General features: G+C 41.0%; 1 protein-coding gene across 2 annotated transcripts in view; it reads right to left on the bottom strand.

Annotated features, from left to right (window-relative positions):
• sez6b (seizure related 6 homolog b) overlaps window positions 1-26,246 on the bottom strand; it is a 919,909-nt gene that overhangs the window by 320,805 nt on the left and 572,858 nt on the right. The window lies entirely within an intron of this gene.

The raw sequence follows: 26,246 nt of genomic DNA, 5'->3' as shown, positions 1-26,246 counted from the left end.
CAAGCTTTTGGTACCAACATACTATGTCCACGTCTCGCTAACCCTAACCTTTGGAATGTAGGAGGAAACTGCGGCGCTCAGAGGAAATCCACGTGGCCACCGGGAGAACAGACAAACTCTTTTAAAGGCAGTGGTGGGAATTCAGAATCAGAATCCGGTTTATTATCACCAGCAAGTGGTGTGAAATTTGTTAACTTAGCAGCAGCAGTTCAATGCAATAAATAATCTAGCAGAGAAAAATAAATAATAATAAATAAAATAAAAATAATAACAAATAAACAAGTAAATCAATTATGTAAATTGAATTAGATTTAAAAAAAACATGCAACAACAGAAATACTGTATATTTAAAAAAAGTGAGGTAGTGACCAAAGATTCAATGTCCATTTAGGAATCGGATGGCAGAGGGGAAGAAGCTGTTCCTGAATCACTGAGTGTGTGCCTTCAGGCTTCTGTACCTCCTACCTGATGGCAACAGTGAGAAAAGTGCATGCTCTGGGTGCTGAAGTTTCTTAATAATGGACGCAGCCTTCCTGAGGCACCGCACCCTAAAGGTGTCCTGGGTAATTTGTAGGCTAGTTCCCAAGATGGAGTTGACTATATTTACAACCCTCTGCAGCTTCTTTCGGTCCTGTGAAGTAGCCCCTCCATACCAGACAGTGATGCAGCCTGTCAGAAGGCTCTCCATGGTTCAACTATAGAAGTTTTTGAGTGTATTTGTTGACATGCCAAATCATTTCAGACTCCTAATGAAGTATAGCTGCTGTCTTGCTTTTTTTATAACTACATCGATAGGTTGCGAACAGGTTGGGTCGTCAGAGATCTTGACACCCAGGAATTTGAAGCTGTTCACTCTCTCCTCTTCTGATCACGCTTGAACCCTGACCATTGATTACTGCCTGGTGCTTTAAAACAATGCACTAATGCTATGCTATTGTGCCGACCCCTCATACTAAACAAGGGAAATGTATGGAATCAGGCTGTGTTCATGCAGGAGCCCTGCAAGGGCAAACATCTTTATCCAGTGCCACCAAACTGCCATACTTTTTATCTGCAGGACATTTTAGTGCATGTTTACAAGTAAACTTGATTTTCTAGACTCTGAAATCAATGTGGATCTTTGTGCTATCAACTCCAATTGTTAGCTGCTGATTCTATGGAACAATGAGATCCACAGTTCGAAGCAAAGATCAGCCAGTAAGCAGGATTTGTGAAATCTCATCAGATTTGTGCTGCTCTCTTCTGATCAGCGTGCAGCCTCGTCTTGCGCGCTGAAACACACCTGCAATGTTTTAGCAGCTGTTAACCTCGCTCGAAAATGCCAGTCCTCTGCCAGCATCTGGCGTAGGGTTGCTGGCTGCAGGCAGACAGCAGAGCAGGCCGATGTCCAGAGAAGGACAAGGCTAGTCCTGGAGCTCAGAAGGCAGCAGCGGCTAAGGTGGTGCAGTAGTGCAGATGATAGGATGGCTCTGGTGACCCGGGTTCAAGCCAGACCACTTGTGCAGCCTGTCTGAAGTTTACAAGTCCCTCCCTGTGATTGGATTAGTGTCCCTGGATGCTCAGCTTTCCCATCCCACATCCCAACAATATTCTGGCTGGTGGATTACATAGAAACATAGAAAATAGGTGCAGGAGTAGGCCATTCGGCCCTTCGAGCCTGCACCACCATTCAGTATGATCATGGCTGATCATCCAACTCAGAACCCTGTACCTGCTTTCTCTCCATACCCCCTGATCCCTTTAGCCACAAGGGCCATATCTAACTTCCTCTTAAATATAGCCAATGAACCGGCCTCAACTGTTTCCTGTGGCAGAGAATTCCACAGATTCACCACTCTCTGTTTGAAGAAGTTTTTCCTCATCTCGGTCCTAAAAGGCTTCCCCTTTATCCTTAAACTGTCACCCCTCGTTCTGGACTTCCCCAACATCGGAAACAATCTTCCTGCATTTAGCCTGTCCAATCCCTTTAGAATTTTATATGTTTCAATAAGATCCACCCTCAATCTTCTAAATTCCAGTGAGTATAAGCCTAGTCGATCCAGTCTTTCTTCATATGAAAGTCCTGCCATCCCAGGAATCAATCTAGTGAACCTTCTCTGTACTCCCTCTATGGCAAGAATGTCTTTCCTCGGATTAGGGGACCAAAACTGCACACAATATTCTAGGTGCGGTCTCACCAAGGCCTTGTACAACTGCAGTAGAACCTCCCTGCTCCTGTACTCAAATCCTTTTGCTATGAATGCCAACATACCATTTGCCTTTTTCACCGCCTGCTGTACCTGCATGCCCACCTTCAATGACTGGTGTACAATGACACCCAGGTCTCATTGCATCTCCCCTTTTCCTAATCGGCCACTGTTCAGATAATAATCTGTTTTCCTGTTCTTGCAACCAAAGTGGATAACCTCACATTTATCCACATTAAATTGCATCTGCCATGAATTTGCTCACTCACCTAACCTATCCAAGTCACCCTGCATCCTCTTAGCATCCTCCTCACAGCTAACACTGCCGCCCAGCTTCGTGTCAACCGCAAACTTGGAGATGCTGCATTTAATTCCCTCGTCTAAATCATTGATATATATTGTAAACAACTGGGGTCCCAGCACTGAGCCTTGCGGTACCCCACTAGTTACTGCCTGCCATTCTGAAAAGGTCCCGTTTACTCCCACTCTTTGCTTCCTGTCTGCCAGCCAATTCTCTACCCACATCAATACAATACCGTGTGCTTTAAGTTTGCACACTAATCTCCTGTGTGGGACCTTGTCAAAAGCCTTTTGAAAATCTAAATATACCACATCCACTGGCTCTCCCCTATCCACTCTACTAGTTACATCTTCAAAAAATTCTATAAGATTCGTCAGACATGATTTTCCTTTCACAAATCCATGCTGACTTTGTCCGATGATTTCGCCTCTTTCCAAATGTGCTGTTATCACATCTTTGATAACCGACTCTAGCATTTTCCCCACCACCGATGTCAGACTAACCGGTCTATAATTCTCCACTTTCTCTGTCCCTCCTTTTTTAAAAAGTGGGGTTACATTAGCCACCTTCCAATCCTCAGGAACTAATCCAGAATCTAAGGAGTTTTGAAAAATTATCACTAATGCATCCACTATTTCTTGGGCTACTTCCTTAAGCACTCTGGGACGCAGACCATCTGGCCCTGGGGATTTATCTGCCTTTAATCCCTTCAATTTATCTAACACCACTTCCCTACTAACATGTATTTCCCTCAGTTCCTCCATCTCACTAGACCCTCGGTCCCTTAATATTTCCGGAAGATTATTTATGTCCTCCTTAGTGAAGACAGAACCAAAGTAGTTATTCAATTGGTCTGCCATGTCTTTGTTCCCTATGATCAACTCACCTGTTTCTGACTGTAAAGGACCTGCATTTGTCTTGACCAATCTTTTTCTTTTCACGTATCTATAAAAGCTTTTACAGTCAGTTTTTATGTTCCCTGCCAGCTTTCTCTCATAATCTTTTTTCCCTTTCCTAATTAAGCACTTTGTCCTCCTCTGCTGGTCTCTGAATTTCTCCCAGTCCTCAGATTAATTGGCCTCTGTCAATGAGAATGCAGGTAAGTGGCAGAATCCGTGGGGAGCTGATGTAAGTTTGGGGAGAATAAATTAGAATTAGTATAAATAGGCACAGACTCAATAGACCAAAAGGCTGACTCCATGCTGCAGGGCTCTATGATAATTAGGGGGCTGGATTGTAGGAGCCATGCATCTGATTTCTATCTGCATTGTTACTTGTTTATTATGTGTATTATGGTAACTAGTCCCACGAGTAGTGGGGTGTGGCAAGAGTGAAAGAAATTAGTTACGCACTCGTGCTGTGTTCTGGGCAGTTTGGGACTGGGGACAAACAAATGTCATAACTTTTGTTGACCGCTTCATTACAGCTTAATTTAGAATTAATTACGCTTATTTTCATCACTTGAAGATAGTTGCAAATAAAGGATCGAATACAGCTCTTCGACTTTTTGAACGTCATTATTGGTGTGATTGGAGAGCACGTCATACGAGTGTAACAGTCTGTGCTAGGTCGCCAGCAGTGGCAATTGATTTGTTAGAATTGGCCACTACAAAAAGTAACACCGTGCATCAATACATCATAATTTGGCAATAGTTTAGCATATCATGTTAATTGTAATATTTATGCACACACTAATAAAAACAATCGCTCATCGTAATCAGTGCGGTTTACTTATAAATAGGGGTTGGAAAAAAGACCTCAATTGGTTATGCTTTTAGATTATGTCATAAAAAGGAAAACCAAGACACTCTGGTAAGTCTGGGAACTACTGCATGTGTAGAGGTGGGCAGTGCCATACTCAGCAGAAATGCCAATGTCCAAGAACAGGACAGCCAACAAAAAGTGGTGGACACAATCTCGTCCATCAATGGAAAAGCCCTCCCCGCCTTTGAGCAAATCTTCAAGGAGAGCTGCCTTGAGAAATCAGGATCCATCATCAAGGCTCCCCTCCTTCCAGGCCGTGCTCTCTTCTCGTTGCTGCCATCGGAGAAAGAGGTACAGGAGCCTTAGGTTCTACACCACGAGGGTCAGGAACAGTTATTACCCTTCAACCATCAGGCTCCTGAATCAGTGTGGACAACTTCATGCACCATTACTCTGAACTGATTCCACAACCTTTAGACTCAAGTTAGTTATTATTTATTATTATTATTAGTTTTTCTTTTGTATTTGCACAGTTTATCTTTTGCACATTGGTCGTCTGTCAGTCTTGGTGTGCAGTTATTTACTGATTCCATTGTATTTCTTTGCTTGACTGTGAACGCCCACAGAAAATTAATCTCAGGGAGGTATATGGTGGTGTATACGTACTTTGGTGATAAATTTACTTTGAAACACCTCCATCCGATTTGTTAATGCCAGGGAGCCCATGGGAAGCACAGCAACACATGTGATATTCTGATTCCTGGCAATGAGAGAGCACCTACAGAAGAATGGAATTTACCTTCAAACACCCCCTCTTCAAAACAAATCAATCCAATTCCAAACGTTCACTCGATTCACAGAAATGGGCTCCAGCTGCAAAATGTATTTGATCTGAAAAAGTGGAGTGTAATTGCTCTCTGGAGGATTTTCAACCTGCAGAGTGAAAAGTGAACATTGATCGATTCCACGACTAATGGTCAGCCACACATAGTTACTGCCGTGAAGATTCACTCCAATGAAAATAAAAAATATGAACGTCTCCATGAATCATCACGAAAAGAACCAGACAGCATGAAGTGTTTGCCCACATTTTGGAAATTAAATTTCAGCCACTGAAGTTGGTTTCTCTGAAGAAACACCTTCACTGCGAGGAAAGCTTTAAAAAGTTCCGTTCCAGTTGTTTACTCTGAGACAGCATCATGGGAATATATAGCAGCATGTTCAGCCCATCATGTTCCTACTAGCCTAAAACCTACTTCCCAGCTATTGGTCTGTAGCCCTATAGATGATTGCTCTACAAATAGGTAATCCGGTACCTTTAAATATTATGAGGGTTTCTGCCTCCATCATCTTTCCCAGCAATGTGTTCCAGACCCTCAGTCCTTGCCAAATGAAAATAATGTCTCTCAATTTTCCTCTAAACCTTCTGCCAATTAACTTAAATCAATGACCCCCTGTTATTGTCCTCTCTGATAAGGGAGATAAGTACTCTCTTTACTCTATCCAGAACTTCTCTAGTTTTATATACTTTCAAGATTCAAGATTCATTTATCATCAAAGAATTTATAAATTATACAAGCTTAAGATTTGTTTGCTCACAATTAAATCATCTTTTAGTCTCCTTTGATTCAAAGAAAATAAGCTGGTCATTTACAACTATCAATGTTTGATATGGGGCTTAGTGCCATGGGAAACTCTCGAAGGAGGGTCATATTCCACCAGCTCTCATTACTGAGCCAATCTACTAGCAGCTATTCACTTGATAAGGGGCAAAACACTGCAGGATCATCACTTCCTGAATTGGTGAGGCAATCTTAAATGTAAACTCGGTTACACCATTCACAGATGCTGACTGACTTGCTATGCTGATCCAATATCCTTGGTTTTTATTTCACGTTTCCAGCATCTGCGATATTTTACTTGCCTGAGTTGCACCTTTCCCAAAAGATGTTGTATTCTACACCAGAACTGCTGATCAAACATGTCCTAATACCTTGAGATGAAAATTGAAAACCATGCATTAACTGGAATAAAGCAGGAAGAAACTGACACAATTATTTGTTGTAACTTATGTAGCACAGTTAGGCCATTCTTCCCAACAAGATCATGACATCGACCTATATATCAATCCCATTCATTCCGCTTTATTTCTATGTAATTTACTCTCTCTTGCTTGTTAACCTAGCTTTGTGAGTTTCAAATTGGTGAAGTGTTTAATATGTATCGAGCTACAGTGAAAAGCTTGCATGCTACCCTTACAGATCAATTCATTTTTAATAGGGCACTAAGTCAGTACAAGGGAAAACAACATAAGAAAAATTAAGAGTAGAGAGCAAAACCCTACATGATCATAGGAAGAATATGCAAAGTTGAATAAGACAGCCTCTGAGGTCAGATTTGTACTGTGGAGGCAGTAAGGAAACAGTACCATCTGCTGCATCACCACAGTTGTGAAGGCTTTTCTCTTTTTTCCTTACTGTTGCAATTAAAAAGGAGCCAAAGATGCAATGGGCAAGTGTCGGGAAAAACAAAAACACTGAACACCATGAAATATCAGATCTGACAACTTAGGAGCGTGCTGCATGCAGAGTTTTGGAGGTACGTCCACATCAAGATTGCATTGCATGATATCTTGCACATATTGAATCTGTGCAGCTTAAAATAACTCAGGATATGTGGTGATAATTTTATATTTATCTAGAGATACAGCACAGTAACTGGCCCTTCAAGCTCAATTAAACTACTCATCTGTATATCTTTGGAATGTGGAAGAAAAGCCACACAACTGTGGGGGGTGGGGTGGGCAATGTCAAATTCCTTACAGACAATGGTGGGAATTGAACCTGGTTTGCTGGTGCTGTAATAGCATTACCTTAACCGTTACGCTACGGTGTCATCCTATAAGGACGTGCAGCTTCAGCACTTCCAACTCAAGGGCGAAGCAAATCATTGAGGAAACTTACATAGAAATGTTTAAATGTAAAAAATCAAAGTCAGAAGAAAACTTATTATCAAAGTATGCACGTCACCATATAATCAGCTCGAGATTATCTTCTTACAGGCATATGCAGGAAAATAAAGTAATACTGGAAGTTTTAAAAAAAAAATTGGAAGTAACTGATTATGATCACTTTTCCAGAGATGACTTAAATACTGCCCCTGTGCTATTGTCACAGAAAAAATAGCTAAGAGATTTCAAGCCAAAGCATGTCATTTAGGATTATTCAAAAAAGGGAATATCCTTCTTAACCTTAAATGTCTTTTATTTGATCATTAAAAGAGATTCCAATATGAGGGCAAAATGGGATTATTCAGATTATTATATTATTATCATTTCTTTTCAGTTGGATGGACGTGTCATTCATGCAACAGAACTGTTGCAGGCAAAGCCAAAGGTTTATTTTACACATTCATTGAACTGAGTGACCACTTCAATGTTAATCACACTGCTGCGGGACTGGTGTCACATCTCAGACAGGCTGAGCAAGATTGGCAGATTTCTTTCGTTAAAGGTCATTGGCTCCATGCTCGCTATTTATTCCAGCAGTCCTTTAATTAACTGGATGTAAAATTCACCAGCTGCTGTGGTAGAATATGAATTCAAGTCTCTGCAACATCAGAATGCATGGTCCAGCATGAAAACCAAAATGCTCTCAAAACCCTTTTCTCTTGCAGCAGATCACTTTAACCTAAATGTTCACTCCTGGGGAGACACCAAAATCCACCTTTTACTCTTCCGGGAAATTAAATCCCCATTTCAAAAATTGCTTAATGAATCTGGTTTTCAGTAAAGGGAGATTATAACACAGTAAACTCTGTATTTTGCTTGGACATAAATAATTATAATTTTAGCTTTATCCGGGAAAATTTGCTTTTGCATGCATTTTCATTGCATGCTGCTCTTGCCGACTATTTTCAAAGATTCAAAATTCAAAGTAAATTTATGACTGAAGTACATAGAATATGTAACCATGTACTACATTGAGATTTATTTTCGTGCAGGAATTCACCATAGGACGCAGAAATACAACAGAATCTATAAAAAATGGCACTAGAACAAAGACTGTTGCACAAACATGTGCAAAATAAGACAAGCTGCAAATATCTAAATAAATAATGCTGAAAAACATGAGCTGTAGAGTCTTTGAAAGTTAACTCATAGGTTGAGGAATCAGTTCAATTTGAGTGAAGTATGCACTGATTCAGAAGCCTGACGGTTGAAGGGTAATAACTGATCTTGAACTCTTTTCGTAGCATTTCGTAAAAATTTTGTTCAATGCTTTAACAAAGTTCTCCTGTCAGCTATGTGTACCACAGATGTGATCATAAATCTAACTTTCAAAATTCACCTTATCTCTATTTCAAAGGAAGGACATTCAAGTGCCTGTGCAATTGAAACATTATTTGATTAAAGCCAATGGCTACCCATTGGACAACTTGTTTTTTCAGTGCAGTATGCTTTCACAAACTCAACCATGACTCTGTTATTGTTCCCTTTTAGGCTATTCAACTCCACACTATCACTAAGCAACTGGAAACGTAGGTTTTATCACCAGTGTAGCCCTAAGAGCTCACTCTGGAAGAAGTACATTAATAGAGCAAGACGTATTGTCAGTTCAGTTCCATTAAAGCAAAGCAAGTCTCTGTTTAAGATCTGTGCATTGGAAGTTTGTTGGAATAAACAGTACCTATGTGTATTTTACTGATTTTACTTAATCATTCATGGATATAGAAGTCAGTTGTCCCGTCAGCATTTATTATCTGTCCCTAATTGCTTCTGAAATGAGGAGGCAATTTAGAATCAACTGCATTACTGGATCCAGTCATAGCCAGGCTAGATTATGGAGGAGCAGCGGATTAATTTCCCTGAAGAACGTGAATGAAACAGATGTGTTTTTACAACAATCTAGTCTGTGGACATTCTTACATTTAAATTCCAGATTTATTCAATTACTTTAGTTCAAGTTCTTCAACCGCTGCAGTGTGACTTGAATAAATGTCTCTGGATCAACAACGATCTAAAGTTCTGTCTAATAACAAGTAGAACTTAATCATGTGCTACCACGCTGTACAGGCTTGTGGAGAAAGTCATTAAATAATTGCATCATTTTGGAAATAGCAAGAGCAAATTTGAAGAAGCTGAAAATCTGAAATATGCAATTTTATTAGTATAACAGTGTGTGTTAACTTTTCTTTATTTTTCCTGGTGAAGCAGGTCTGTACACTCAGTGTCCATTTTATTAGGCATCTTTTGTATCTCATAAAGTGCCCAGTAAGTGAATGATCATGGTCTTCTGCTGATGTAGACCGTCACTTCAAGATTCAAAGTGCTGTGCGTTCAAAGATGCTCTTCTGCACACCACTGTGGTTATTTGAGTTACTCTCACTTTCCTGTCAACTTAACCAACCCTGGCCATTCTCCTCTGACCTCTCTCCCTAACAAGGTGTTTTCACCCAGCGAACTGCCACTCACTGTACATTTCTTTTTTGGTTTTTTTTGCACCATTCTCTGTAAACTCTAGTGACTGTGGTGGATGAAACTATCAGAAGATAGTTTTAAGAGGAAGTTAGATATGGCCCTTGTGGCTAAAGAGATCAGGGGTATGGAGAGAAAGCAGGTACAGGGTTCTGAGTTGGATGATCAGCCATGATCATACTGAATGGCGGTGCAGGCTTGAAGGGCCGAATGGCCTACTCCTGCACCTATTTTCTATGTTTCTATGTTTCTAAGATCAGTTTCTAAGAATCTCAAACCACCCCACCTGGCACCAACAATCATACCACTGTCAAAGTCACCTAGATGACATTTCTGATGTTTGGCCTGAACCTCTACCACAAGGGTTCACAATCTGGGATCCACTGACCCCTCGGTTATTGGTAGGGGTCCATGGCATAAAAAAGAGGAACCCGTGCTCTACCATGTCTGCATGCACTTTTGCTTTGAGTTGCTGCCACATGGGTGGCTGATCAGATATTTGCATTAACAGGTATATGTGTACCTAATAAAGAGGCTACTGAGTGTATTTTCAATGTTTTATTATTTAAATAATTTGACAGAGCTCCTCTTTAACCTTTTCTCACCTGTATGGTTTGCTGCTAGATTAAATTTTCTTCAGGCATCCATCACTGACACTCTTTGTGACTCTGCCCTTTGTTAATTTGACATCGTTAATCAGTGATCAATTTCTACTCTCTCTTACTGCTTCTCGTGCTTTGGGTTTTGAGATTCATTTGTCATTTAGTTATAACCTCCTCTAACAACTTTCCAGCTCTTTCAGGTTTAGGGTTTCCTCCAAAAAATATTATATATCAGAATCAAAACTTCTACGCTTTGTTTTCCTTAATGTTAGCTTTAATTTCTTTGTTTCTACCTCCACCAGTGGCAGTTAACCACAGTCTTGAATTCCGTCTTCAGTTATCAGTTCTTTCCCCTTTCAGGCCCTCCTGAAAACTCACTCCAATAATCAAGACTTAGTTCAACCCTTCCACTATCACTTGTGCTTACGTTGTTCTCATTATGCTTTCCTTAAAGCACTCAATGTTAAATGTTAACTTGTGAAAATCTTAAATTTGTGTCTGGTAATCTAAAATGCTTACGTATGTGGGTCCAAATTTATCTTTGTCCTTTTTTTCATGTCTATGGTTTGCTGCCATATTTAAGTATCTTAGATTACTGGACACAAATTTAAGTTTTTCCTAGCTTTTGTATTAGTTACTGGCCTTCTCACTCTTTGGGCTCTGAGATTTTTTGGTGGTTTGAGCAGTCAAGCCCCACTTTGGTTATTACCTCCTCTACTAAATTTCCAGCTCTTTCAGCAGGCCAGGCAGCATCTATGGAAAAGAGCTAACAGTTCTTTCAGCAGTAGACGTACAAAAAAGCTGGATGAACTCAGCAGGTTGGGCAGCATCCGTTGAAAGAAGAAGACTGCTTCTTTCAACGGATGCTGCCCGACCTGCTGAGTTCATCCAGCTTTTTTGTACGTCTTGATTTGACCACAGCATCTGCAGTGCACTTTGTGTTTACTTTCAGCAGTAGGGATCCCTTCAGTAAATATACCAGAATCCAAACTTTGACCTTCATTTACAGCTTTGTTTTTCTTAATCTTAGCCTTCATTTCTTTGTCTCTATCTTCACCAATGGCAGCTATCTATTCACGCTCTTGAATTTCTTCTTCACTTGCCTGCTCCTTCCCCTTTCCCTAAGACCCTCCTTAAAACTTACTCCAACAGTCAAGGCTTAGTTCAGCCTCCTAGTATGACTTGTCCTGATACCCAGTCCTGATGAAGGGTCTTGGCCCAAAACGTTGAATGTTTACTCTTTTCCAAAGATGCTGCCTGTCCTGCTGAGTTCCACCAGCATTTTGTGCATATTATTTTGATTTCCAGCATCTGCAGATTTTCTCTTGTTTATGATCCGTGTTGATGTTGTTCTCTTGTGTTTTTCTTAAAATCCTTTTGGGTATTCAATGTTAAATGTGTTCCAAATAGAGTTGTGTAAACCATAAATTCATGTCTAGTAATCTAAGATACTTATATACTATATGTGGATCAGAATTTATCTTTGGCATTTTTTTCACATCTATGATTTATTGCCAGATTAATTTCTCTTCAACCATCCGTCACTGACACTGTAATTCAGCCATTTGTTAATCTAACAACATCAATTACTGCTCAGTTCCCACTCTTTCTGGACACTGTCCAAAGAGTGGGAAAGGGCATGGATCTTCTGTTAAGCTACCAAATACCCAGCCACACTGGTCAACTGCCTGCTAAACCTACTTACAATTGGTGTGGAATACTGGGTGTGATCTTCCACAAAAGAGATGTCTCCCAGCTCATTAGAGAAGTCATGAACAAAACCGGGGCTTTCTGATCATATGGCAAGCACTGATTTGACAGCTGGCTAATCCATGACCTCAGTCTGAGACAGCTGCCAAAACTTTGTTTGACTGACAATCAAAAACTTTTAAGTGCTGCTAAAAATTCAGCATACCCACTTTACATCAATACAGAAATAATTAACACACTTAAAACATTAGAAAACTGAATAAAGCAATCAGATGAGCTTAAATTATTTCCATTTAATGAAATAAAAGTGAATGTAAATTATATTAACCCTTCTCTCTCTCTTAGTAGCTCTTTGCCATTCCGATGAATGGACCCACTGGATTTGTGCCAGGTCTAACCATGCTGCTAGATTTCCCAGTTTAAGTGTTGGTTCATGCTATATTCCACAAGAAGCTCAAATGCAGAAGTCAAATAATGATCAACTGTGCAGAAAGTAATGTACCCCTGTCTTCAGAGGGGTCTCAAACTTCTGCGCAATTAGAGCGTAAATGCCACCAATTGCACTCAGTACCTCTGAGCGATTGGGCCATTATCACATTATTTCTGCACCATGATTATCGCAGTGAAGCTCCATTCTGAGCCTGTTGTCTACACCAATCCAACTTTTGAGAAAGACACAAAATACAACCCCAAAAAAGACCTATTCTACTAGGTCACTTCTTAATTTCTCATGCATTACATCCATTTTGTTTATGGACTGGGACATCAGACTAACAAGTCATTAGCTGAGTTTACAGGGTTTAGAAACATTATCAAGTTAAGTACATTATCTGATTCATAGATCAAGCAAAATTACTTCAGCAGCTGTGAGTGAATGGAAATATGCTTTGAGTACCCATTTCGAGTAAAGGAGCACTCTTGATTTTAGTAATTTTACTACAAAGTAATATAACTCCAAGCGACAATTCCTATTTTCCTCATGTTGGCACTAAATAAAACAAAATATTTATCTTTCCCTCACTTTGGTTCCAGATGGCTCCAATTTCCATGATTGCATGAATGTATAGTGTAGGATTTCTAAGTATTTTGTCTGTTGGCACATGATCCGCTATGTCTTGTGACTTACCGAAGGAAGAGGCAAGCAAAGCAGAAGCCGAGTTGTTCATGAATGATTATTTGGACAATCGATTCAACTGTAATTGGTATGGGCTCAGAAACTGGATGGGTCCTGAAATTACTTCTGATTTTATAGCATTAAGCACACTGTGCTTTGAATTAGAACACTGAATGTAGAAGAGTACACAGCACAGTACGGGTCCTTCAGCCCATGATCTTGTGCCCACCTTTTAACCTATTCCATGATCAATCTAACTCTTCCCTCCTACATAGCCCATAATGTTCCATTTTACTTCCATCCACGTGTCTATCTTCCTAAATTCAGTTTAGTTGAAGAAATTTGTAAAAGGAACATGACATATAACTGCTACTACATTGTTTCATTTCGTTGTGTATGTTAGATGACAATAAACTCGAGCTTGAGTACTGACTAAAGGCCATTTGTCCCCCTTAACAGTTTGTTGCTTCCTTTGCTATTCCAAAATTTCTCTCTTCACCACTTGGTAGAGATACTCGATCATAACCATCTATTGTACGCATTAATGTTTCCAAGAAGACAAATGAAGGAAGGTTCAAACAAAAGGGATAAATATTCACCACACCTCAGTCAAGATGGCTTCCCTTTACCTCTCTACCTCTTATCTCTCTTTTCTCTACTTCATTATCTTCCTTCAAACCCATCTACTTGGTAGCAATATCTACTTTTGTGACCTCATGTCAACTTGTTAAATGTGCTTTTGAAAAGGCAAGTGAAGTTTACTACCTTAAAATGGCTATGTAGGTGCAACTTTGTCAGCAAGTGTTTAGAGGACTGCATACCAAAGGGGTTAATCCATGTGTTCCCAAATCAGAAACCATGGATGAACTGGGACATCCACTCTCTAATAAAGTCTAGGCTTATAGCATTCAAATCAGGTGTCATTGGCTGACACAAAAATTCAAGATACAACCTCTGTAAAGCTATCAGGGATGCCAAGATCCCAGCTATCAGTTGATTGACATCTCCGCCATGACTATTCTCAACACTTGAGAGTAGTGCTGTATTGTGCTCTACTAGTTTGCGTCCTCAGCCCCCTACTCTACTCTTTACATATTCAAAACTGCGTGATTAGATTCTGCTATAACTCCATTGGCAAGTTTGCAGACAGTGGGTGAAATCTCAAGTAACAATGAGATGGCGTACAGGAAGGAGAAGAGAGCTTAATGACGTGGTGTCATGACAGCAACCTTTCCCTTAGCTGGTCATTGACTTCAGGAAGTGGGGTAGTGCACACACTCCTGTTTATTTCCAAAGCACTGAGGTCAAGAGTATTGAGAGTTTCAACACAAAGTACACTGCAGATGCTGTGGTCAAATCCACACGTACAAACAAGCTGGATGAACTCAGCAGGTCGGGCAGCATCCGTTGAAACAAGGTCAATGATTCAGGCCGAGACCCTTCATCAGGCCTGAAGAAGGAGGGGGGAGGGAGGAATGTGCCAGGTGAAAAACCAATCAAAGAAGAGATCAAGGGGTGGGGGAGGGGAAGCAGGGAGGGGATAGGCAGGAGAGGTGAAGAAGGAATGTAAGGGGAAAGCACTATGGGTAGTAGAAGAAGGCAGAATCATGAGAGAGGTGATAGACAGCTGGAAGAGGAAGCAGAGTGGAAGTCGAGCACCTCCGCTCCATCCGCCACAACAGACAGGATCTTCCGGTTGCCACCCACTTCAACTCTGCTTCACATTCCCATTCGGATATGTCCATACATGGCCTCCTCTACTGCCATGATGAAGCCAAACTCAGGTTGGAGGAACAACACCTAATATACCGTCTAGGTAGTCTCTAGCCCCTTGGTATGAACATTGAATTCTCCAGCTTCTGGTAATTCCCTCCCCCTCCCTTCCCCCATCCTACTTTCACTCTTCCTCCTCTTCTAGCTGCCTATCACCTCTCTCATGATTCTGCCTTCTTCTACTACCCATAGTGCTTTCCCCTTACATTCCTTCTTCACCTCTCCTGCCTATCCCCTCCCTGCTTCCCCTCCCCCACCCCTTGATCTTTCCTCTGATTGGTTTTTCACCTGGCACCTTCCACCCTCCCCCCACCTTCTTTATGGGGCCCTTGCCCCCTCCTTCTTCAGTCCTGATGAAGGGTCTCGGCCCGAAACATTGACTGCTCATTTCAACGGATGCTGCCCGACCTGCTGAATTCATCCAGCTTGTTTGTACGTGTTGATTTGAAAGTTTCAAACTTCTTGGAGAGAACATTTAGCTAGTCCTGGTCTAACGATGCTGAAACCACAGCTAAGAAAACTCAGCAGCAACTCTACTTCTTCGGGAGTCTAAAGGCATTTAGCTTGCCCCCTTTGACGCCCAATTTTTATTGATGCACCACAGAAAGCATCCTATCCAGATGAACCACAGCTTAGTATCGCAACTGCTCTGCCCATGAGTGCAAGAAACTGCAGAGAGTGGTGGACACATCATGCTCTCCATGGATTCTGTCTGCACTGCCTTAGTAAAGCAGCCAGCATAATATTTTCTCTTCTCCCTCATCCCATTGATACAAAAGCCTGAAAACACACACGACTAGATTCAAGGACAGCATCTTTCCCAATGTTATACAACTATAAAATGGTTCCCTAGTATGATAAGATAGAGTCTTGACCTCACAGTCTACCTCGTTATGGTCGTGCACCTTATTGTCCATTTGTACTGCACTGTCTGAGGCTGTTACACTTTATTCTGTATGCTGTTATTGCTTTCTGTTATAGTACTTCAATGCACTGTTGTATTGAAATGGCTTGTATGAATGGTATGCAAAAGAAGTTTTACTCTGTACCTCAGTATGTGTGACAATAATAATCTAATTCATGTTTCATATCATTTCAGCCGTTTTTACAAGGGAGAAGAGGTTCATTCAGGACAATGAATTTATGCTAATTCTCTCTCAGACATCTAATCACAAGCAAGAGAAAATCTGCAGATGCTGGAAATCTGAGCAACACACACAAAATGCCGGAGGAACTCAGCAGGTCAGGCAGCATCTATGGAAAAAAAGCACAGTCGACGTTTCAGGCCGAAATCCTTTGGCAGGACTGGAGAAATAAAAGCTGAGGAGTAGGTTTGAAAAGTCTTCTCATCGGTCCCATTCTCTCACTTATTTTCTCAAGTTCTTTACTTTTGCAAGCATTGATTTTCCTGCCATCTATCTAGACCAAGGATAATTTGCAGTCAATTAGCCAACTATCTTGTGTTTGGGAAGAAATTAGAGGATATGGGTTTAAAAAGCCACGTGATCTCAGGGAGAATCTCCAGACAGATAGGGCCCAGAGTCAGGCTTTAATCTGGGTCACTGAAATTGTGAGGCAGTAGTTACTACCCAGATTGTTGCTAACAGCAAGTCCTCAATAATTATCCTCTAAAGTAACAAGAAAATTACTAGGGCTGGAGAATTTTAAATTTGAGGAAAGATCATTTGGAGTATGGGTGAAGGAAGATTTAGCAGAGATGAATAAATCTGAGAACTCTGTGTAAAGAGATGCATTGGTACCCTGGGCAAAAAGGATGACACCTTAGAAAGAGAACGGATGGTTGAAGAAAAATATTTGCACCCCAGTTGCAGTGGGAATCTATAATACACTGTCAAAATATTCAATTCATTTACAAATCAGAATCAGAACCCAGTTTAATATCACTGGCATACTGTATATCGTGAAATTTGGGGCAACAGTATGTTGCAATACATAACAACAAAGAAGCTATAAATTACGGTAAGAAATATATACAAAAAATGAAATTAAGTATTGAAAAAGGAGAACAAAAAGATGTGAGGTACTTTTCATGGGTTCATTGTGCATTCAGAAATCTGTTGGTGGAGGGGAAGAAGCTGTTCCTGAAACAACTGAGTGTGTGTCTTCAGGCTCCTCTACCTCCTCCTTGATGGTAGAAATGAGAAAAGGGCACATCCTGCACAATGGGGGTCCTTAATAACCGATGCTACCTTAATGAGGCATCACCTTTTGAAGATGTCCTTGATACCAGGGACGCTACAGCCCATGACGGAGCTGGCTCAGTTTACAAATTTCTGCAGATCCACTCTTTTAAACATTGAGTTTACGTGAACACTGCAATTAAATTTCTTGACATTGGTGACTAGCTCAAGTACTAAAATGCAGCTGTAATTTCAAGAACAGTCACTGACACCTCACCTCTGAGATTCACAACCCTGTCTGAGTTTGGACCAAGGCAACAGAGAATTCTGGACCTAAGCTGCCTTAATATTAGCGAGCAGGTTGATTGCAATGTTGTTTAACAGAAGAACCTTAGAATCATTATGACAGAGGAAGGACATATTTAGCTCTCCAAATGTGTGCTGGGACATTATAGAGCAGTACAGTCAGACCATCTCCCTTGCTGCTTCAGTAAAGTTTAGTTCTCCACATATGCCTTCTTGATTTTCTCTTTGAAAGCGTTTATTCAGATCATGTCTTCAACTGATGCATGTGAGCTCGATTTCAATGCTTAAGCAAAATTTGGATAGGTACATGGATAGTAGGGGTCGATAGTAGTAGACAGTCTAAGTGGTTTTGGCATGGACTAGATGGCTGATGGTCCTGCTTCTGTGCTATAACTCTATATATCCGATCCTCAGTGGTAATGACACTCCACAGCAGATGGTGATGCAACCAGTAGAAATCTGTGAGTGACTCCTCAAACTCATAATGAAATATAGCCGCTGTCCTGCCTTCTTTGTAATTGCATCAATATGTTGGACCCAGGATAGATCCTCAAGGGATGTTCAACCAGGAACTTGAAACTGCTCACCCTTTCCATTGCTGATCCTTTCATGAGGACTGGTGTGTGTTCCCTCGACTTACCCTTCCTGAAGTCCACAATCAATTCTTTGGTCTAGCTGATTTTAAGTGCGAGGTTGTTTTTACAACACTACTCATCCAGTTGATCTATCTCACTCCTGTATGCCTCCCCTGTCACCATCTGATATTCAGAAAACAATAGTTGTACGTTCGTATTATCGACAAATTTATGGGTGACATTTGAGCAGTGTCTGGTCTCACATTCATGGGTGTAGAGAGAGTAGAGCAGTGGGCTAAGCATGCATCCTCGAGGTGTTTAGAGTCAGCAATGAGGAGATGGCATTATTATCCACTCTGTGTGGTATCCCGGGTGAGGAAGTCTAGGATCCGTTTGCAGGCCAAGGTTTTGGAGCTTGTTCATTGGAACTGAGGGTGTGATTGTGTTGAACGCTGAGCTGTAGTAAATAGCAACCTGACATTGGTACTGCTGTTCTCCAGGTGATCCAAGGCCGAGTGGAAAGCCAATGAGATTGTGTCTGCCATACATCTACTGGGATGATAGGCAAATTGCAGTGGGTCCAGATCCTTGGTTAGGCAGGAGTTGATTTTGGCCATGAACAACCTCTGAAGCCACTTCATCACATCATGTGAGTGCAACTGGGTGATAATTGTTGAGGCACCTCACCCTACTCTACCTGGACACTGGCATGATTGTCACCTTTTAGAAGCAGGTGGGAAACTTCGACTGCAGCAGTGAGAGATTGATGATGTCCTTGAACGCTTCCCCAGTTGGTTGGCACAGGTTTTCAATGCCCTGTCAAGTACACCATCTGGTCCTGATGCCTTGGAAGGGTTCACCCTCTTGAAAGATACTCTGACGTCGGCCTCCAAGGCAGAGATCACAGAGCCACCAGATGCTGCAGGGATTCGCACAGGTGTAGTTTTATTCTCCCTTTCAAAGTGCGCATAAACGGTGCTGAGCTCATCTGGAAGTGAGGCATCAGAGCCATTAATGATGTTAGCTTTTGTCTTGTAAGAAGTAATGGTCTGCAAACCCTGCCAGACCCGACGCACATCTGATTTTGTCTCTAACTTCAGCCGGTATCGTCTTTTCTCCTTTCGTAGCCTTCTGTATGTAGTACCTGGACTTTTCGTATGTTCTGGATCACCCATCCTGAGTGCCAATGACCTAGCCCTCAGCAGACTTTGAATCTCCTGATTCATCCACGGTTTTTGGTTTGGGTCTTGATGACGGACGGAAAGAAGCTGCAGAGGGTTGGAAATTTAGTCAGCTCCATCTTGGGCACAAGCCTACAAAGTACCCAGGACATCTTCAAGGAGCGGTGTCTCAAAAAGGTTGCATCCATTATTAAGGACCTCTGGCAACCAGGGCATGCCCTTTTCTCACTGTTACCATCAGGTAGGAGGTACAGAAGCCTGAAGGCACACACTCAGCAATTCAGGAACAGCTTCTTCCCCCCTGCCATCCGATTCTTAAATGGACATTGAACCCATGAACATTACCTCACTATTTTAATATTATTTCTGCTTTTGCATGGTTTTTAACCTATTCAATATACATATACTGTAATTAATTTACTTATTTATTTATTGTTATTATTATCTTATTTTTTTCTTCTACTTCTATGTATTGCATTGAACTGCTGCTGCTAAGTTAACAAATTTCATGACACGTGCCGGGGATAATAAACCTGATTCTGATTCAGTTTCTGAAGTCAGGGATAACTGTAGCTTATTTATCGAGATTTGAAGGTGAGTCCCTGAATATTGTCCATTCCACTAACTCAAAGCAGTCATCTCAGACACAAATCGTTTAGATGAAAATCTGAAGAGTAACCTACAAGGTTATGGGTCAAGAGCTGGGATATGGGATTAACCTGATTAACTCCCTTATTAATACATAAACACAGTTCATCTAATAAATTTCTTCATGTCCTGTAACTTTGCAGCATTTTATAATTTGGATGTGAATGCTCTCCATAACACAAACTCAGTAAAATCCTTTTTGCTGAGAGCATTCTTTAAGTCCCCATAAGTGAACTGAACTTGATGGCAGTTACAATTGCCCTGTTCCACTGGTTACTATCAACCGTACTAACATCTAGTTGATCACTGTGCTCTTGAATTGAGTTGAATTTAATTGACTTTATTACTTACATCCTTCATTTACATAGAGGAGTAAAAATCATTACATTACGTCTCTGTCTAAATGTGCAATTTATAATAAATAATATGTACAACAGGATAGTCAATATAACATAGAAATACAGTTGTGTCAGCATGAATCAAGCAGTCTGATGGCCTGATGGAAGAAGCTGTCCCAGACCCTGTTGGTCCTGGCTTTAATGCTGCAGTACCCCGTTTCCCGGATGGTAGCAGCTGGAACAGTTTGTGGTTGGGGTGACTCAGGTCCCCAATGATCCTTTGGGCCCTTTTTACGCACCTGTCTTTGTAAGTGTCTTGAATAGTGGGAAGTTCACATCTATAGATGCGCTGGGCTGTCCAGACCACTCTCTGCAGAGTCCTGCGATTGAGGGAAGTACAGTTCCCAAACCAGGCAGTGATGCAGTGTGACTGCATCTAAATGTGAGTGGCAACTAAATCTCTAAAGGGCACCTCAAAATGTACATCCAACTTCAGTGAATAAGTTAAAAAGTATTTTCTAAGTCAGCTCACAAAAGATGTACCGCACTGTAATTTCAGAAGCTACTGCATGTTATGCAACATCTGCTGAAAGAATGTTAATACATGTGGGTCTTCTCATGGTAATATCCAAAGTAAATACAGAGCATCAAACAACCTGCTGGAGGAAAAGAGCGGGTTGAGCACGATCTGTAGAGGGAGAGGAATTGTTCACACTCATCGCCCAGCATCTCGCTCTGACTGCATCTCATATTCTTCCTTCATTGTTTGCTTCCATCTATCATTCATCTGCCGCAGTCTCCCAATTCCACCATAATTTCATCTCCCTTACACAGCACAACCCGCCTGTCATCTAGCAGACCTCCTCAGTGCACCAGTCACCTTAGGCCCTGCCTCACGATTCCCTTCTGCACTTTATACTGGCCAAACTGAAATGGCGACGGCGCCCTTTCCTCCCCCAGATGCTGCTTAAGCCGCCGAGTTCCTCTTGAGATGCTCCAGATTTGAGCGGCTGCGGTCTCTTGTGACTTGGTAAATGCAAGGCAAATTTCTCTCTCTGTGTGGATTAGTAGCGCTACAGGTATAAAGATGCATATCTTCTAATGACAGGCAGGCTCATTGTCGTATCAGTCATTTTACTAGGGGAAAATAATCCTGAGACAACTCCTTGCAACATGATGAGCAGATAACGAGTGCATGACGTACACAGCAAATTTAACACATTACCTATATGAAATACTTAAGTAACTAATAGATGGAAGTGAGCTTTATCTCATGTTATCAGTGACAGCACTACATAATTACATTTCTCTGAGAAAGGACTGACAGGTCTTAATGTGCATGCATAAAATGCTGATTATTGACCTTAATGAGATTTTTTCCCCAACTGGAGTTAGCTTCAGGGATAGACAACAAGCTGCCAATTCTTTTTTTTTAAATAAAGGTTATGGATTGATTATTTTTAAATGAAGACGGTAAACTAATACTACCAGAAATCTCAGCATGACACTTGCATTGCCAAAGGTGTAACACAGGGAATGAAAAAGCACACTGCTGGGACCCTGATTACATTAATAAACTTATTGCATTCAAATCTCTTGTTAAAGAGGTCATCATAATGCCACCATTGTGTTGCAGCTTGTAATTCCCTCCTGGCAGCATTAATCTAAATGTAAACTGAAAAGTCAGATAAGCACAGGAATCTAAAGTGTGCCAAGAGGGAAGACAGTGCATTTGGGCAGCTGCAGAGAGGAAACAGGATTGATCCTGTTAGGAGTAACAGGAGATTCCTTAATCCGCATTAGACCCCATGCTGGGCTTATGCTCTCTTTACAATGAACATTAAAAATGTGGAGATGTGTCTTAGTTCCAGACCAGCTAAAGTGTCCGTGAATTGGGAGGACATTGGAAGATTGCTTTTCTCATAAATACGTTATTAGAACATGTACTTTCACCACAACTTATTGCTTGTTCTGAATGTAATTGTTACACCCGGGAACTCCATTGTAAAAGTTAACTCTGTTTCCCTCTCCACAGATGCTGTTTGGCCAGCTTTTTCCTGTTTATATGTCAAACTTCTATCATTTACAGTTTTAAAAAATCACATTAGCAGTAAAGCTGAATGGGTCTATTAATAATAAAATTCAGGCTCTTACCAAAATGTCCCTTAAATGTTATAATTAAGTGTTAATGTTGAGTTAAATGGATTTTTATAAACTCTTAATAATAACATTTAAGGGACATTTTGGTAAGTACCTGGATTGGAAGGGTTTAGAGAGATATTGGCCAAACATGGCCAAGTGGTACCAGCTTGATGGGCACCATGGTTGGCATGGATAAGTTGGACCTATTTACCTGTTGTATTACTCTATGATTATATTAACCTAAGTAATTAAATGATTTTGACATGCCCAATTTAGCTGTTCCTGTCAACTCCTCCGCACTAATACCTGAAGAATTGTTCTATAATAGGGAAATCTAACCCAACAAACTTGTCAAATAACAACCTGGCGGAGTGCCACATCTTTCTGCCAACATCTACCACTCTGGTAGGATGAGCAGCACCTCAGTAGAAGGGAAAGGGGGAGTCCTCAAAGTTAAAACTGGACAAGGAGACCTCTGGTTGATTAGCATTTCCCAATCTCCATCAGCTGTTGACTCAGTACCCCACTGCACTTAATGTGACCAGGAAGCAAGTATACAGTAAACACTGGATGGAGACATTAACAGCAATTACTGAGTGGCTCTACAATAGGAGTGAGTGGAAAAACCACACCTTCACTGAAAAGTGCATATCGTTCTTACTGAGAAAGACAATGCTACTGGGCCAAATCCCTGTTGCCACCTAATAGGGCAGCAGAAGGATCTTCACCACACAAACTGCAGAGGGTCAAGGAGGTGACTCTCAACCACCTTCCAAAGAGCAGGTGGATGTTCAATTTATGCTGGCCTTGGCCACACCCTGTGAATGAATAAAAAGCAATGGATTAATGAAGGGAAACACAGGTGGGGCTGTACGAACTACTTGCTCAGTCAGTGTGTATAATCAGGTTGTAGGCAAGCGCCTAGTAACTAAAATCTATGTAAATAAACGTAGGTTTGTATTGACTTGAAATGAGTTTCCTGCTGTATAATTTTACTTTCCCATGTTTAATTATGCAAAAGAAATACGGTTTCATTAAAAATAATGATTTCAAGCTCCAAGGTTTCACTTTTATGCTTACGGCAAGCTGAAAGATTTGCTGGAAACAGAAATAAATCTGTTTTAGGATCATTTGCAGATTCATCCCCAGCCTCTGTAGGGAAATCTGTCTATTCATTTGGAATTTATGACTGAAAATCACCTCCCTCACTTTCCACTACTCCCCACCCTCCCCCACGGTCATTCTATGCATTTGAAACCTCGTTGTGTGAGGTGAATTTACAAACCTTTCTAACATCTACTATGGGAGTAGTTAAAGAGCACAAATCCAGCCGACAACAGGTTACAGCTGTGTCAAAATGTGACAAATACGCAATGCCCAGCCACGGAGAAAGTGAAAATCCCACACCACTTGAAACCCTAAATGCATCTTCTTGACAGAATGCTCGACCCTTCACAATATTGATGCTCAGGGAGTTGCTGAGTGAAAGAATGAATCCCCTTATATGCCAGATGGCAGATGATTAAAATGTATTATGGTTCTCAGAGAATTAATATAGTACAGACACTGACCTCTAGTTAAGTTGATTTAGTCCTCATACAGGATTATTATTCAGCCACATGAACTTCACTAATTGAAGCTGTACTTTTTATTCATACCGGAATTTTAAAAAATTACATCTTATTAAAATATGGAGTTGTTCAATTAGCTCTTTCTTTAACAGAACTTAGAGTTTAAAGCTACTTGTATTAATACAGTACATTTCATGCTGTAGGTGTCCAAAGTCACTTCAAAGAGAGACAGGTCAGAGTTAAGAGGGTGAGGAATAAAAAAATATGTTAAGCTCGGTGGAAAATGTAGGTTGATAACAGGCTTTTTTAAAAAAAAGTAGGAGACAAGCAGAAAGTTGGAGAGGATTAGGAAGAGACTTCCAGAGAAAGCAGATGGCTCTGGCACCAGTAGATAGGGAGGAAGTAGAGAAGGCTTGTGGCAGAGTGAAGAAGCTGGGCTGTGGAACTGAGGCTGACATTAATGTGAGAGATGGTTTCATAAGAACACAAGAAAAAAATAGGCTATTTTGCCCTTTACCTGTTCCACTCTTCAATACAATCATGGCTGATTGGATTGTAAACTCAGCTCATCTATTTTATCTACAGTAAGCCTTCATTGGTTTTATCTACCCCCTTGCTTAAAAGTATTCGACAATTCTGCTTCTAATTCCCTCTGAGGAACAAATTTACAAAGACCCATGAAAGAGAAATCAAAAATCACCTTGTCTCTGTTTTATCTTTCAACAATGGCCCCAAGTTCTAGCTATGGGAAATATTCTCTCCGCATTAACCTTGTCAAGATCCCCAGGAACTTAAACAATTTAATTAAATCCCCTTTCACTCATCAGGTAGATAAAGCCTGGCCTCGCCAACATGTCCTCAAAAGGTAATCAGGCCATTCCACGTTATTAGTTCTGCAATACTTCCAACCTATTAACATAGAACATGGAAACATAGAAAACCTACGGCACAATACAGGCTGTTCGGCCCACAATGTTGTGTTGAACATGCACTTACTTTAGAAATTACCTAGGGTTACGCATAGCCCTCTATTTTTCTAAGCTCCATGTACCTATCCAGGAGTCTCTTAAAAGACCTATTGTATCTGCCTCCACCACTGTCACTGGTAGCCCATTCCATGCATTCAGCACTCTCTGCTTAAAGAAAACTTATTCTTAACATCTCTGTATCTACTTCCAAGCACCTTATAACTGCGCCCTCTCGTGTTAGACATTTCGTCCCTGGGAAGAAAACCTCTGACTATCCACACGATCAATGCCTCTTTTCATCTTATACACCTCTATCAGGTTACCTCTCATCCTCTGTTGCTCCAAGGAAAAAAGGCCAAGTTCATTCAACCTATTCTCATAAGGCATGTTCCCCAATCCAGGCAACATATCCCTTTAAATAAGGAGGCCAATGCAGTATAAAAGTACTTTGGATATGGTCGCATCAATGCTGTATACAACTGAAGTATAACATCCCAACTTTTGTATTCAGTTCCACGAACATTGAATGATAATTGCTTTTTGGCTTTCGTAACCATGCACTGGGACACCCTCTGTACCTCAGAGCTCTGCAGTTTCTCATCATTTAGATAAATTGCATTTTTTTTGTTCCTTGTCAAAGTAGACAATTTGACATTTTCCTATATTATACTCCACTTGTTAAATTTTTATCCACCCACTTATCTATATCTTCTCTCCACTTTACAATGACTTTACTGCCTACCTTTACATAATGGGTAAATTTTACAACCATAACGATGATGCCTTAATTCAAGTCATTTACTTGCAGTTTACAGTCTAAAAAGTGGCAGGTGAGACTTGTGACTGTGAAACAATCTCAGGTTCTGGAACCTCCTTTGTGGTGGTTGTAGGAGTCAACTCTGAGACTGCAGTAAGTGGCTCTGACAGCTCTAGACAGCTTTCTTCTCTAACAATTAGTTCTGCTCTCCTCAACTTACCTACATGGTGTCTCCAGGTGACAACAGGCGCAATCTCCACTATGTAGGAGAGTGTTCCAGTTCTTTTAATTAATCTTTCCAAGTGCCCACTTTTGATCACCTCTGGTGTTCCTCGACAGGACTGCTTGTTCCGGAGTGAAACACTGAACCTCTTTGTTCAAGAAGCCCTCAATATGTCTCATCTGTTTGTCCTGCATACTCCTTCTGAGATTGGGCTTGAAGACATCCAAGCATGAGCAGAAAGGAGGACCCAGGAGTAGCATAGCTGGCGAGTTGTTGGGTTTGGAGTTTGCTGTATTGCTGGTGAGAACTAGGTGAGCTTCTGGTTCAGTGACAGTGTAGCGTCTTCTGCTGACGTTGCTCTCAGTGCGTATTGAGACTCTGCATAAACTTTTCCGCAAGGCCATTGTAGCTGGGTGCTACAGTCCATATGTAATATGTCTTATTCCATTCATTTTCAGGAATGCTTGAAACTGTTCCACAACAAACTTAGTCACTGATTAAGTGTTCAGGAAATCCCTTCCCTGAGAAAT

The sequence above is a fragment of the Hemitrygon akajei genome, chromosome 8 (genome assembly GCF_048418815.1).
Source record: "Hemitrygon akajei chromosome 8, sHemAka1.3, whole genome shotgun sequence".
NCBI classification, from domain to species: domain Eukaryota; kingdom Metazoa; phylum Chordata; class Chondrichthyes; order Myliobatiformes; family Dasyatidae; genus Hemitrygon; species Hemitrygon akajei.
This window is presented reverse-complemented; position numbering and strand designations above follow the sequence as displayed.